The sequence below is a fragment of the Piliocolobus tephrosceles genome, chromosome 3 (assembly GCF_002776525.5).
Source record: "Piliocolobus tephrosceles isolate RC106 chromosome 3, ASM277652v3, whole genome shotgun sequence".
NCBI lineage: Eukaryota > Metazoa > Chordata > Mammalia > Primates > Cercopithecidae > Piliocolobus > Piliocolobus tephrosceles.
In genome coordinates, this window is record NC_045436.1 from 90,543,901 (window position 1) to 90,557,729 (window position 13,829).

Consider the following 13,829-nt stretch of genomic DNA (forward strand, 5'->3'; position numbering starts at 1 on the left):
AAAGTGTGGCAATGCTTCCTGCTGCCCTAGCTTTCTACTCTAAGCTTCATGTGTCCTTTGGCTAATGAAGTGTGATATAGGCCACATGGTAGGAATAATAGTATTTGTTGAGAACAAAGTGAAGCCAGGAAACCTGATATATACAAAATGCATCTAGTAATTTGAATTAGTAATAATGGTAATAACTAATATTTACAGAGTGCTTAGTTAATCTAGCTATTGTACTAAACAGTTTTGTATTGACAGTCACACTTATTCCTACTACAAGGTAGGTACTGTCATTTTACAAATGAGGACAGTGAGGTTTGGCATGATTGTGTCACTGACCCAAGGTCAACCAACAAGCTTATAACCACTGGAGGCCACAGTGGATAGGATATTGCTTCAGGTCACATAGTCAGTAAGTGGCACAGTGGGAATTTGAATCTAGGTTTGTCTAACTTCAAAGTCCAAAATGTTAACTAGTACACTGAACCAACGGCAACCAGAACCAGAAGATCAGGGGCCTCTGGGGGAAAGAAATACAGAACTTACATATGGAATATTTCATAAACAAAAGAAAAATGTAGAGACAGGAAAAGCAAATATATTTCTTGAGGGATGGAGAAAGTCAGAAATGTTTTAAATGCTAAAAATGAGGAAATGAGAAATGATTGGATGAGAAAGCAGAAAAGTCAAACTCCGGTATTTGTCCTGGGCAGTTTAGGAAGAGAAAGGTTAGCTCAGGGATATTCCTGAGCCATAGGAAAATGAATGCTTTAGTTTGGCCTTAGCCTAATATAGGATCTCAGGAATGTGGTTTACTAGAACTGTTTCCCAATAATTCCAAGGGAGAATAAAATCTCTGAATTAGGTTTAAGTAATTTTATTCCAGAACCAAAAAGAGATGGAAGTAAGGTCCGAGTAATAAGAACATCTATATCGCAAGAACATGCAAGTTGAGTAGAACCGAAATCTAGAAAAACCTGTTAGGAATCTGGTTATTGTGTTAAACCATGCCACACTCTAAGTAGAAATCAGATTTTTATTATCATTACTTACCTGGATATAGTTAGCAACTCTATTATTGTAGTCAAGTCATTTGAAATTTTAAGAGGAATGACTTCTTATGCTGAAGAAGACATCTTGGGTGGAAGGGTGTCAGGAGACAAATGCAGTGCAAATATAGTGATTTCAAGGACATAGCCTGTGGGGAGCAATGCTGGACTACGTATCAGTTGTTGGTGGTAGAATGTTAGCTAGGGGAGAACACCAGGTAGCTTTCTACAAGGTCGAAAGACAGTGACTGATCCCAAAGGTTATTCCCAATTCAGGTTTGTCCCATTATTGAAAATGATCCAAAATTGGCTTATTTTGGCCTTTTCCAGGAGGGATAGATAAATATAATTTGTACGTATGGCTTTTCAGTTTTAGGAAGCATAGGAAGAGAACGAAAGAATCAATCTAGTCTCCTGTTTTTTGGTAGAAACTCTCATACCTGTGCCGTTGTTGCAGGAATTCAAGACTATCTCCTCCAGAATGCTGTGCTATTTTTGAAAGTAAGGCTTGAGGGCACACAGAGCCTTATTTTCTATCTCTACACCATGGATCTCATTGTATTTTTCTAAATGGGAAAGAGAAATTAGAATTCATAGAAAGTAAGGTCTGGAAAGGATCTAGAGGGTACTCCTCTCCCTCAGCCTATGTTTAAATTACTTCCAGAAATATAGGCAGCTACCCTTTTCAGCAAAGAGCCTCCTACAGTCCCTTGGTAGTGCATTCTTATGCTTCATAATTTCACAACTACACTGTATATCTGCTGACTGAACTCCAAGTACTGAAAAAAATGATGTCACATCAAAAAGCTCTAATTAGTAGGGGGCATGTTTTCCAGAGTTCTCCAAATATTTCATGTCTTTACCCAAAAAAAGATGAAAATATTATTAGCCTCATTTAACAGATGTAAAATTGTGTCACAGAGACTTTTAGAGAGTAACACCTGGTTATGCAGTGTGATGCCTGAAAGAACTAAATTAAAAACAAAGTCAGGAAATTCTGTGTTCAGGGCTTTCCTAGCAGACACGTCACTTCTTGGAGGCTGGTTATTATCTTTCTGCCTGAGTAAAGTACATGTTTGATTGTAACTCTATCTGTCCTTCTGTTTGTCTGCCTGTGAGTAGTTTATCTTTTAATCCATCAATTTATCTCCTTGCTATTTTTCAAAACACTGTAAGTTAACCAATGTTGATAAAATTTCACCCTTACCATGAGTGCTACTTGAGCAGATTGAGACGGTTGTCATATTTTTCAAATATCATGTGTAACAAACAGTGCTGCTACTGTTTTGGCATCAGGACTTTGTTCTTATCTGGAAATTGTATAAATACCACACCTTTTCTCATGACAGGGCCACTTCCACTTATTAGGACTTTTGATATTTGTACTGTCACTTGGGAGAATGTTGATCATTTTGTTCATGCCACTCTTGAGGTTATAACAACTGCTTTTTTGTTTAGCTGCGTCTTTTTTTCCACAGGTGAATCTAGTTTTTTTCTCATGCTTAATTTCAAGAAACTGGTGCTTCACTGAAAGATGTTTAAATTTCTTGAAAGAAAATGTTGGAACAAGAATACTTTGTCATGTACTGTCCTTATCTGAGTATTAATGTTCTTTCAAATTCATATGCTCTCCAACTTTTTGAGAATTTCTTTTTCCTGAATGTAATTTATGAATCAAACGTGATCGTAATCTTCAAAATATCATGTTGTCCACAATAAATATATACAATTTTTATTTGTCAATTAAGAAAAGCAATAGGGTTCTTACTCCTTTTTTTGATATTTGCTCTTTGTATCCTCTCCTTAAGGATTTCCTCTCTTTTCTCAGAGATGTATTCACTGAGAGCATTTTGTTATTTTTCTCTCCCCGCAGCCATGCATGGTTAAAGCTGTGTTCTTGAAATTCTTTATTCTCTTTGTTACGATTGATAGCTCATTCTGCTTTTCATTAATTCATTAATGTCATTCTACTGGTTTCTGATTTACGCAAATCAAATAGAATCTAGAAAGCTCAATAAAAATAAAAATAATGTCTTCCATCCTGAAAATATTTATTTATTGTTTTCCTCTAGGGTACATATATCATATTCCTTTTCCTCATATATCATATTCCTTTCTAAATCCAGAAGAATGTATTATTGAATACAGAGAAAACAATTTAAGAAAGGAAAAGGAATGACTTACCTAAAACGAGGAAAAAGCAGAGTTGAGGCCTGGGACTGTGGCTGAAGAAGATGATTCAGTTACTATCTGGTAGCTTCATTTTGTGGTAATTTTTTAAGCTGAGTTCTGGATGATGTCAGTAATATTTTTAGATGATGCTGAATTAAAAAGAAAAATTCATGGCATCTGTTAACTATATGCAAATGAGCAAAGAGAAAGGAAAGAAAAGAGGTGGCTAAACTGACATGGTAGAGTTCAGGATTGGGGGAAGAAGAAAGAGTAATAGAGAGTGGAATAGTTAAAAAAGAATGAGATCATGCCTGTTGCAGAAATATGAATGGAGCTGGAGGCCATTATCCTTAGCAAACTAAATCAGGAACAGAAAACCAAATAACACGTATTCTCACTTATAAGTGGGAGCTAAATGAGGAGAACTCATAGATACAAGGAGAGGAACAACAGACAGTGGGGCATATTGGAAGGTGGCAGATGGAAGAGGGAAGAGGATCAGAAAAAATAACTATTGGGTATGAGGCTTAGTACCTGGATGACAAAATAATCTGTACAACAAATCCCTGTGACAGGTTTACCTATATAACAAACCTGAACATATGCTCTGAACCTAAGATAAAACTTAAAGAAAAAGAGAGTGGAATGATTTGCAAATTGACTTCAGCAGACTGTTTTTTGAGTCCTTTTTGTTTCCCAAATTGAATTTAAGTGGTATTACATTTTTAAATGAAAACTTTACTTCTAACTATACATGAAGTTAATTTCTCACCTTCCCAACAATTTTTTTTTTCACAATCTTTTGTATTGTAAGCAATGCAGGGATTTAGTTTAAATGCTGCTAGCTTAGTTTATTTTTTAAAAAATATATGTTCTGAGAGGTTTGAGAAAACTAAGGAAGTATATTTTGTTTAGCCTTTCCAAATGCTATTTCCCTGGAAAGGTGTAACCCAATCAGTGAGTTAGTCCAGAACTCAGAGGGCTCCTGAAATTTGAAAGAGGGAAAAGATGAAGATCAGGCTCAAGACTATTCTTACATTGCTTTACTATCACACCAGCAAATCTGGATGTCCCGCAGGCAGGCATGTTTATGAGAGTTACTCAAAAGAGGATATGCCACCAGAAGTGACAAGTCTGGTGATCACACAGTCCATGTGGAATGAGAACTCTGCCAGGACAGAGGAGCTTGAGTTGGGAGGCTGGGGTAGAAGCATGATAACCCTCCAGGTTTCCCTCTGTTATCATGTACCAGACTACTTGCTGCCCCATGGGAACCAACATTTGTGTTCTATTTATTACTAGCTCATTGGCCTATGCCTGTCTGTCTATGGCCTATGGATAGTGAAAGATAGAGTAGAGTTGAGGAGTTGGGAGTAAATAAAAATAAATGTTTTTATGTGAAATGAAAAATTAATTCTAAAACAGAATAAAATACTTATCTGGATAATATTCACTGATTTTAATTGATTTATCATTTCTGATTTCCTACTTTAGGTTATAAGCAGATACCTGAAAATTGTGAAATTGATATAAACCCAGACCTTCAAAGCAACTGATGGCCAAGGGGACTGTGTTATAATAGTCACATTTTCTTTACTAGTGTTAGGTTTTAGTTAATAAACATTACTATTGAGCTGAAAAATACCTCACTGTCTTTGAAGTCACTGACTGTGGTTTTTGCTATTATTTTGAACAATGGATTTTTCTGAGGTTGTTATTCTTACCAGGATTTTTCCTTTCTATTTGAGTTCACAGCTACAAAAAAAATACAAATAAGTTGTCGTGAAACATTTAAGAAAGCTAAATCTGATCTCTCTATCCTACTTAATAGTAAAATGATTAAACTATATGTGGCATTTTGTTTCATTAAAGTTTTCATTTAAAAAGACAATTTAAAATAGCTACATAATTGAGAATACATTCTCTGTGCCTATACCCTGTATTCTCTATGTACAGAAATGAAAAATTGCTTAAAAAATTCAAAATAGGAGGTTCATGTGAAGCATTGCAATTTTAAATAAACGACGCTGTATAAATGTGTCCATAAATATTTATGCACATATATACATACATTATATATCAACATTTCCTCTAAGTCCTATCTGCTTATAATTTTGACAACAAAAACAAATGAAGAATAGGATAAATAATAATCAAGATGGGAAAACCCTCTGACTCATTTAGACAACTCATATGCATTCTTTAAATGTTCCCAAATTATTTATCAAAGATATTGTCCCATTTCCTAGTGAGTTCATGTAGCCTTTATTTAAGATTTAGCCCAAAATTTAACTGCACACTTCACTCAGTATAGGATAATGCTTAAATGTGAAAACAATGTTTTATAGTTTTAGAAAGCATTCTCTGAAAGTGTTGATGAATTATAAAAATCCAAGCAATCCAGTTCAGACATCCCCTGCCTCTCCTATCCCTAATCTCTTCATTCATAGAGGTGATTTTCCTATAATAGTGATAGCTAGTTAGAATATATTTAATAAAGGATTGACTCTTAATTTAAATAAGAGTAAAGTCCCTATGGTAAGATTCTTAGTAAGGGTTATGAGGGAGCTTTTTATTTTTCCTCCCCAAGAACACCTTGGCGTAGTTACACATAATTAAAAAGTATATGGCTTTATCTGATGCTGACTCTTCTTTGGAATGATGTTGAGAGTTAATGAAAACCTCCTTGTCTCAGGCCAATTAAAAAAAATAAGTGACACGGTCTTTGTAGTATAAAATGATAGGTTGGAATATTTTTAGATGACATATAATGTGTCAGTTCCAACCACTGGATGGTTTTGGCCTGAGGAAGTTAAAAATACCCCCACCCTTTTCATTCATTCTTATATTCTATGTCAAAAGGACTGGCTAATTATTCTGTATTAAAAATACAGCAAATTTATGCCGAGTGCAGTGGCTCATATCTGTAATCCCAGCACTTTGGGAGGCAGAGGCAGGCAGACCAGCTTTAGGCCGGGAGTTCGAGATCAGCTTAGCCAATATGGCAAAACTCTGTCTCTACTAAAAACACAAAAATACTAACTGGGCATGGTGGCACATGCCTGTAGTCCCAGCTATTCAAGGAGGCTGACGCACAAGAATTGCCATTGCACCCCAGCCTGGGCAACAGAGTGAGACCCTGTCTCAAAAAACAAAACAACAAGAACAACAGCAAACCAAAAACCAAATTTAAAATTTATGAAAAATGTTATTTCTCCTTATGAATATAAAGTTCCCTACGAACCTTAACTGTTCTAGTTATAGTCAGTGTTCTTTCCTACTTGCTTTCATAGTTTATTTATATTAAAATAAACTAAAACTATGAATGGTTGTACTCTCATAATGAACAGAGCACTCTTGAGTGATAGGCCTACAACTTGTTAAGTCGTTTATCTTGTAAAAACCAAAACCAAAAGCAAAACACTATGCAGAGGAATAAAATGGAGCATTAGTGAAGGTCAAAATTAAATAATATTTTAAGAGACAATTGTATGTTCTCCCAAGTACTATGTATACATAGCAACTTGGGTCAGGCTCCTAAGTGTTGTCTACTTTAAATACTTGTGCTGCTCCAGTTAATTTTCTTGCAATAGGAAAGTAACAAATATGTAGATAAGCAGCTAGAGAGAAATAAATACATCTGATTGACAACTCCGGGAGCTCACTTGAATTAGTTGAAATTTCTAATCAATTGCCTATGCTTTCAACTTTTTCGAAATAGTGTCAGTATCAGTGCAACCAAAATAAAAGTCATCTAAATTATCCATATGCTTTCATATGCTGTTAGTGAAACTTTTAAATGCTTTATTCAAATTCTTTAATATTACCAATCATCCTTTTTTCTTTACATTTGCTTTATTTTATGTGAGCCAAGATATTTATGCCATTGGACATAAAACAAGGAAATTCATTTCTCTATTAAAATAGTATACAAACTTATGCTTACATCAAAATAAACCGCTATCAAGACACAGGAACAAAGAATACAGAGATGGAAGGATACTGGCCCCTCTTCAATTTTAGCCGCAGGAGCAGGACTGGTCCTGCAGTGCTCCTGAGAGTAACCTAGGCTGTCATAAGCAATAGGATGTGGAAAAGCATGGGACATGATGCATGGGACCTCAAGAACTCATCAAATCACTTTCATCTTCTGACCCCAGGCACGATGGTCTCTGTGCCACAATGCCAAGCTGAGGTGCATGCTCTCCCTCTATTCTGTAGATACCACCATCACAAGATGGTGATTTCTGGGTTCCCAAAGCCGAGTGGGTCCACCGTTCACAAGGCCCGGCTCAACAACTCCACTTGGGAAAATTATGGCTGGATCTGGTTAAAGATCATGTTCACCCACCGTGCCTTCACCAAAGAGTCACACTGGACACCAGGGCTGGATGTAAACTGGTAGTGGTGGGAGTGATAACCTAAACTCCTTCTCCAGGGACCAGGCGAGTGTCGATTTGTCCCGCTGGGCCTCAGCAGCACCAGCATCTTCTGTCTACCATGCTGGGTCTAGCAGCTCTCGTGGTACCTCCTCCAGTCAATAATCTTGAGAAATAAGGAATGAATGAATATTTTTCTTATAAATATGGAGAACACTGAATGAGCTAAATTTCTACATGATTATCTGACTACTTACATATATGCAAGCTTTAGGTATGCTTGCGTGTGCACAGAACATATATGTAGTTTTATAGACCGTGGGCTAAGTATTAACTATCTTCGTGTTCCTATTACAGTCCCTTGATATTAATAATTGCTATTTTTTAGGTTTTTGTTTTGTTTTGTTTTTAAGAAGGAGTTTCGCTCTTGTCGCCAAGGTTGGAGTGCAATGGCACAATCTAGGCTCACTGCAACTTCTGCCTCCCGTATTCAAGCTATTCTCCTGCCCCAGTCTCCCGAGTAGCTGGGATTCCAAGTGTCCACCACTACGCCCGGCAAATTTTTGTATTTTTAGTAGAGATGGAGTTTCACCACATTGGCCAGGCTGGTCTGGAACTCTTGACCTCAGGTCATCGGCCCACTTCAGCTTCCCAAAGTGCTGGGATTACAGGCATGAGCCACCACGCCTGGCTGCTATTTGTTGAATGGAAAAATAAATGGATCAAATTGACAAATTGTCCTTGTGATGAAAATAATCAGAACCTAAAATTGGCCTATCTGGCAGTTGTGACAATTGGACTGACCTGTGGGCAGCTTGGTTCATTTCTTTCTTTCTTTTTTTAAAATGCTTCCGTGAAGTCAAATTGCCTACCATGAGTCCCTTACATGGGCTCAAAATATGTCTTATCTATTGGTTTGTCACACAAGCAGGCTCTTCACCAGGCAACAGAGAATGTGGCACTCTTTTATGTTCTTTTCTTTAAAATTATTTTGCAGTTAAGTATTTTATTTATTCAGACTAATGCTTCTCCCATTCCCAAGACTGAAGCAATAAAGTTTTATTTTCATGTATATGTTTTGGATGATAATCATAGTGCATTCATAATGAGTATAATATACTCATATGCATATATGAGTATGCAAATTGCATAGCAACTTACTATTATTGTTCCCATTTTGTAAATGAGAAAACTATGACTTAAAGAGGGACAGTAACTTTCCCAAGATATCACAAAAGCAGAGAGTGAAAAAATCATCACCATCTGGAATACAGATCTAGGTCTGTCAGACTTTAAAGCCCAAACCTTCACACTCACTTTTAACTACCTCTGTTAATGAAGAGTATAATTCTAGCACATGCTCTTGTTGGAAATTTCATAATGGTAGTTAGGAAGCATAGAGAGTGCTTTCTTGTGTAACAGCTATGGGAAAGGGCTAGGTAAGAAAAAAAAAATCACCAAATACTAATAAAACAGTTTTATTTCAGAAAACATTTATTATGCATCTTGATATCTTGGAGCGATAGAAATAGTCACAATATGTAAACTTGGGTGAATGTGACAATGGATTGGCTTCTTCATTTTAAAAAATATGCATCTTCCCATCATTACTTTAAATCACCTCTAGCAGCAAATTTGAGTGAGATCGTAGATTTTGGTTTGGCTTAGGTAAGAAACCAGAGTCTATCTCCCCTTGGATTCAGTCCTTGGATGTATTTCTAAAATGTCTGAACCAGATTCCCTGTCTGAGTCAGCTGATGGGGCCTAGTTTCATTTCAAGAGACTTCAGAATCAGCATCTCCACTCTCACCTCCTAATCGCCCTTCATCTCTTTGGTCATATTCCTACATTCTACAATTAGAGACAAAATAATTGGAAGGCAGCTTAATCAGTGAACAACTGTAAATGATAAGTTCTTTGCCTGGAAGGGTTGTCATCAAGAGGGAAAAGAAAAGTACAGGAAAGCAGGTGAAAAGTGAACTTCAAACACTTTACAACTTTGTGTAAGGCCAGATGTGTTTACTTTCACCTGGGCAGGGCAAAGAGAAGGAAACAACCTATGCCAGGCAGCTGCTACTAAATGCTTTCCATACCTTTTCAAGTTGGGTCCTCACCATTTCTCCTTGGAATTTACATTGTTACAGTTTTCCCTTTTTCAGGTGAGCACACAGGTTCTGGAAAGTTAAGGGACTTGTTCAAGATCTCATAGAGTTAGGACTGATTACAGGTGGAATTAAATCCAGAACCCATACTTTTCACCACAGCATCCCCCTAGCACAGTACAAAATTAGGTGTATGTCAAGCATTTATGAGCCACCACTAGGCAGCTCTGCTTTAGATTAGTTATGCCAGGTTTTTTTCTTCTTTCCCTCCTCCTTCTTTTTCTTTTTTTCTAGAATAGACTTTGCAAAAATCAGTTTAAGTTTTGCGGGGGGATTTTAGCATCACTGAAAGATTCTGGAGATTATTGTTTTAATTACTGCAATGGCTTATTTATTGAGGTACTGAGGACTTCTTTTACTGGGAAAAAGAAGGCATTCACCAGTGTTTGTCAAATGGAAGACTAGCTGGGATAACATTACTTTTGTCTGTTTTCTGTGTGCATGCTGGGCTTTAAAATATGCTTGGAATTTTCTGTAGAATCATAAGATGCTGAAGTTGGAAGACTACTCAAAGAGCATCCGAGCAATCCCTCATTTACAGATAAGAGAACTGAAGCCCTGAAAGGATAAATGAATCATCCAAGGTCACATGCTTGGTTGGCAACATGGTTGGGATGGGGACCCAGTGGTTTTTTCTGGCCTTCTCCTCAGGGTATCTCTGCAATCTCTCATGTTAGAGTTTTGCTTGATGAGGGAGGGAGGTGGGATTGTAATATATTCTGCTAGTGCAATGTGGTTTTCCATTTTGCTCACTTGTTTTTTGGTGGGGTATAGTGGGTTGAATGTTGGTACCCCCCAAAAATATGTCCATATCCTCATCTCTGGGACCTGTGAATATTAACTTATTTGGAAAAAGGATCTTTGTAGATGTAATTAAATTCATATTTTGAAATGAGAAGACAATTTTTTCCACGGACAGGTTGGGGAGGGGGATGGTTTCCGGATGAAACTGTTCTACTTCAGATCATCAGGCATTAGATTCTCATAAGGAGTGTGCAACCTAGACCCCTCGCATGCACAGTTCACAGTAGGGTTCCTGCTCCGATGATAACCTAATGCCACCGCCACTGATCTGACAGGAGGCAGAGGTCAGGTGGTAATGCTCACTGGCCTGCTGCTCACCTCCTGCTGTGTGGCCTGGTTGCTAACAAGCCACAGACTGGTACAGGTCCATGGCCTGGGGTTCAGGGACCCCTGCCCTTTAGCATCCAGAGAGAGTGCAGCCCTGCCAACACTTTCATTTCTGACATCTGTCCTCTAAAACTGTAAGAGAATCAAATTCTATTGTTTTAAGCCACCCAGTCTGTAGTAATTTGTTACAACAGACACAGGAAACTAATGCGTGGGAGAACAGAGAGAGCTAGGACTGATGTTGTTTTAACCACTTCTGACTTCACAGACTCTAAGGAGGAGTGAGTGTCTGCTGGGGTGAGGGTGGACACTTGAAGAGCTTCAGGGACAGATGAACGTTTTTATTGTGATGGAGACTGAGAATAGTGACCTTTCTGCAAATAACAGGAAAAGTCCCCCAAAGAAAGACTTGGGGACATCTCATCAAATAAAGTGAAGGAGGGAAGGACAGACTATTCCCTGTTTGGTGCTCACACTCCTTCAGTCCTTGGTGCCCTCTCACTACTGCTTCCTGGATGTCTGTGAGCTTTTCTTGCCAATCCACACTCCCTGAGAACTCTCCTCTTTCTCTTCTAACCTTCGATAGCTTCTGTCTCATTTCACCAAGGCTCTATTCCTAGTGCAAACCCTCACCTCCAAATTAACATGTTGCAAGGAGATAAAGGCTGATTGTAACTCGTTGTTACCCTGTGCTACTTTCATTTATCTTCTATAGCTCACCTTGAATGAATTAACTGAAGGAGGAGAGAAATCAGTGGGGATCTTGTGCAGGTTCCATACCAGCCTAAGGGAGAGACATTTTGGAGAGAGAGGAATATTCCTCCTGTCCTTCCTGCCATACCCCATAAAGGTCATCCCAGTTTATGAAGAGCACTGGGTGTAGGTATTTTCGTATAGCCCTAGATGTATTGGGAGCAGAAACCTGAATGTAGAAGAAAAGAAACTCTTCCATTTAGGCTGGAGTTTCTCATAAAGTTCTACAAGTGCTATGATATTGCTTGCTCCTCAGTGAACTTTATACTTAGTTATGGTTTTCCTTTCTCTCAATGACTTAGCCTTTATGTGCCTCAAGTTTCCTCATCTGTAAAATGAAATAGTACTAACGAGAACACATGAACATAGGGAGGGGAACAACACACACTAAGGCCTGTTGAGGTTTGGTGTAGGGGGAAGGAGAACATTAGGAAAAATAGCTAATGTATGCTGGTCCTAATACCTAGGTGATGGGTTGGGTTGATAGGTGCAGTAAACCACTATGGCACATGTTTTTCTATGTAACAAACCTGCACATCATTTACAAGTAGCCTGGAACTTAAAATAAAAATTAAAAATTGTAAAAATGAAATAGTACTCACCTCATATGCTGGTTGTATTAAATGAGTTAATCCAGATAATGCCTTATAGCAGTGCCTGGCACATAGTGAGAACTGAATAAATGTTAGCTATTATTCTTTATCAAGGAGAAACACCTGATTCCCTCTTTCTGTGAGAAGGGATGATCCCTATGTACACTCAGTCTTGTGACTCATTCCTTAGTGTTCCTCCTGGTGACCTGCTTGGCTAGTGACAGCCGTTATTCCAATTTCTTTGCTTGTAGAGGTCTATTCTATTAAAATTACTGGGGGTGGGGAGATTTGGTGTCTTATTTTCTTTTTCACTCTCCACTCAGAGCAACAGGAGACAGTGATCTGAGTAAGTGTGTCTGCTTGGTGGTCTCAAAGTTTCTCTCAGGTGGGCTGTTCTGAGTCTAGTAGACCGAGGCTTGAGAGTGAGCAAGCACATGTTTCTTACAGTAAGCAAAGTTCTTCCATATAGTCTGGATTAGTAATGTGATATTTTTGTTTATTCGCTGACTCTTTTGTGTTACTTCTTATTGGCTTAGTGCTCACATTGGGGTCCTTCAGAAACACCAACGTAATTATTATTGTCAGGGAGAACTTCAGTCAGGGTGGAAAGAATCTTGTTTGAGGGAAAAGTCTGCGTCTAAGCAGGTGCATCAAATGATTCCCTGTGTTTGAAGGCGGAGTGCAAGGCGGAAGATCTGTGTTCCCCTCTACCTCCAAGGCACCAAGTTAGTGAGAAATAGCTTGCTTTCCTGTCACATTTCTTAAGTCAATCAGCACCAAAAGAACATCTGCAGTCATTCTTTCTTCAAGCCCACGTGCTCTCCTGAAAGAAGCCTTTAAGGATACATCAACAATTCCATGCTGTGGAATGAGTAAAATTGTGCAGCGAAGGGATCATAAACAGAAGATTTTTATTCCTGAGCAAGCAAAATGAAAATTCAGCAAACAAATCAAAGAATCAAGATAAAAACCTGAAAGATGAAATGAGAACATGAACTATATAACAAGGAACATAAAACAAAATCCTTCCAACACCCTGGCAATTACTTTGGTCCTGTGGTGAGTCTGAATGAGAAAAATACTCCTAGAGGAAAGAAGTGCTCATGGTTGTAGGAATACTAATGTCTTGCATTGACGTATTACTTTATACTGTGAAACGTGCCTTTACATTTGTCTCCTTTGATGGTTTTTGTACTAATTCTATGGTGTTTGTTGGGGAATTTGATCCCCTTATTTTCAATGTGAAAAGAAAAGATGCTCTGAGACATAATATAAATCTCTGACAGCTATAGCTGGTCAGATGACTAGTGTGTGATCCAATAACAGATGAAAGTACCTACCTAGTTTTTTCTTTTATATAGAGTCTTGCTATATTGCCCAGGCTGGCCTCAAACTATCCTCTTACCTCAGTGTCCTGAGTAACTGGGGGTACAGGGATGTGCCACTGCACTTGGCTGAAAGTTCTCTATCTCTTATCACACAATTGTTTCTACACTTTTGGTGGTGGTGGGAGTAATACTTCAGCTATTTTTTTTTTTTTTTTTTTTTTTTTTTAGTGTCTTGGGTTCTATGAATCTGAACTCTAACTGTAACATTGAAAAA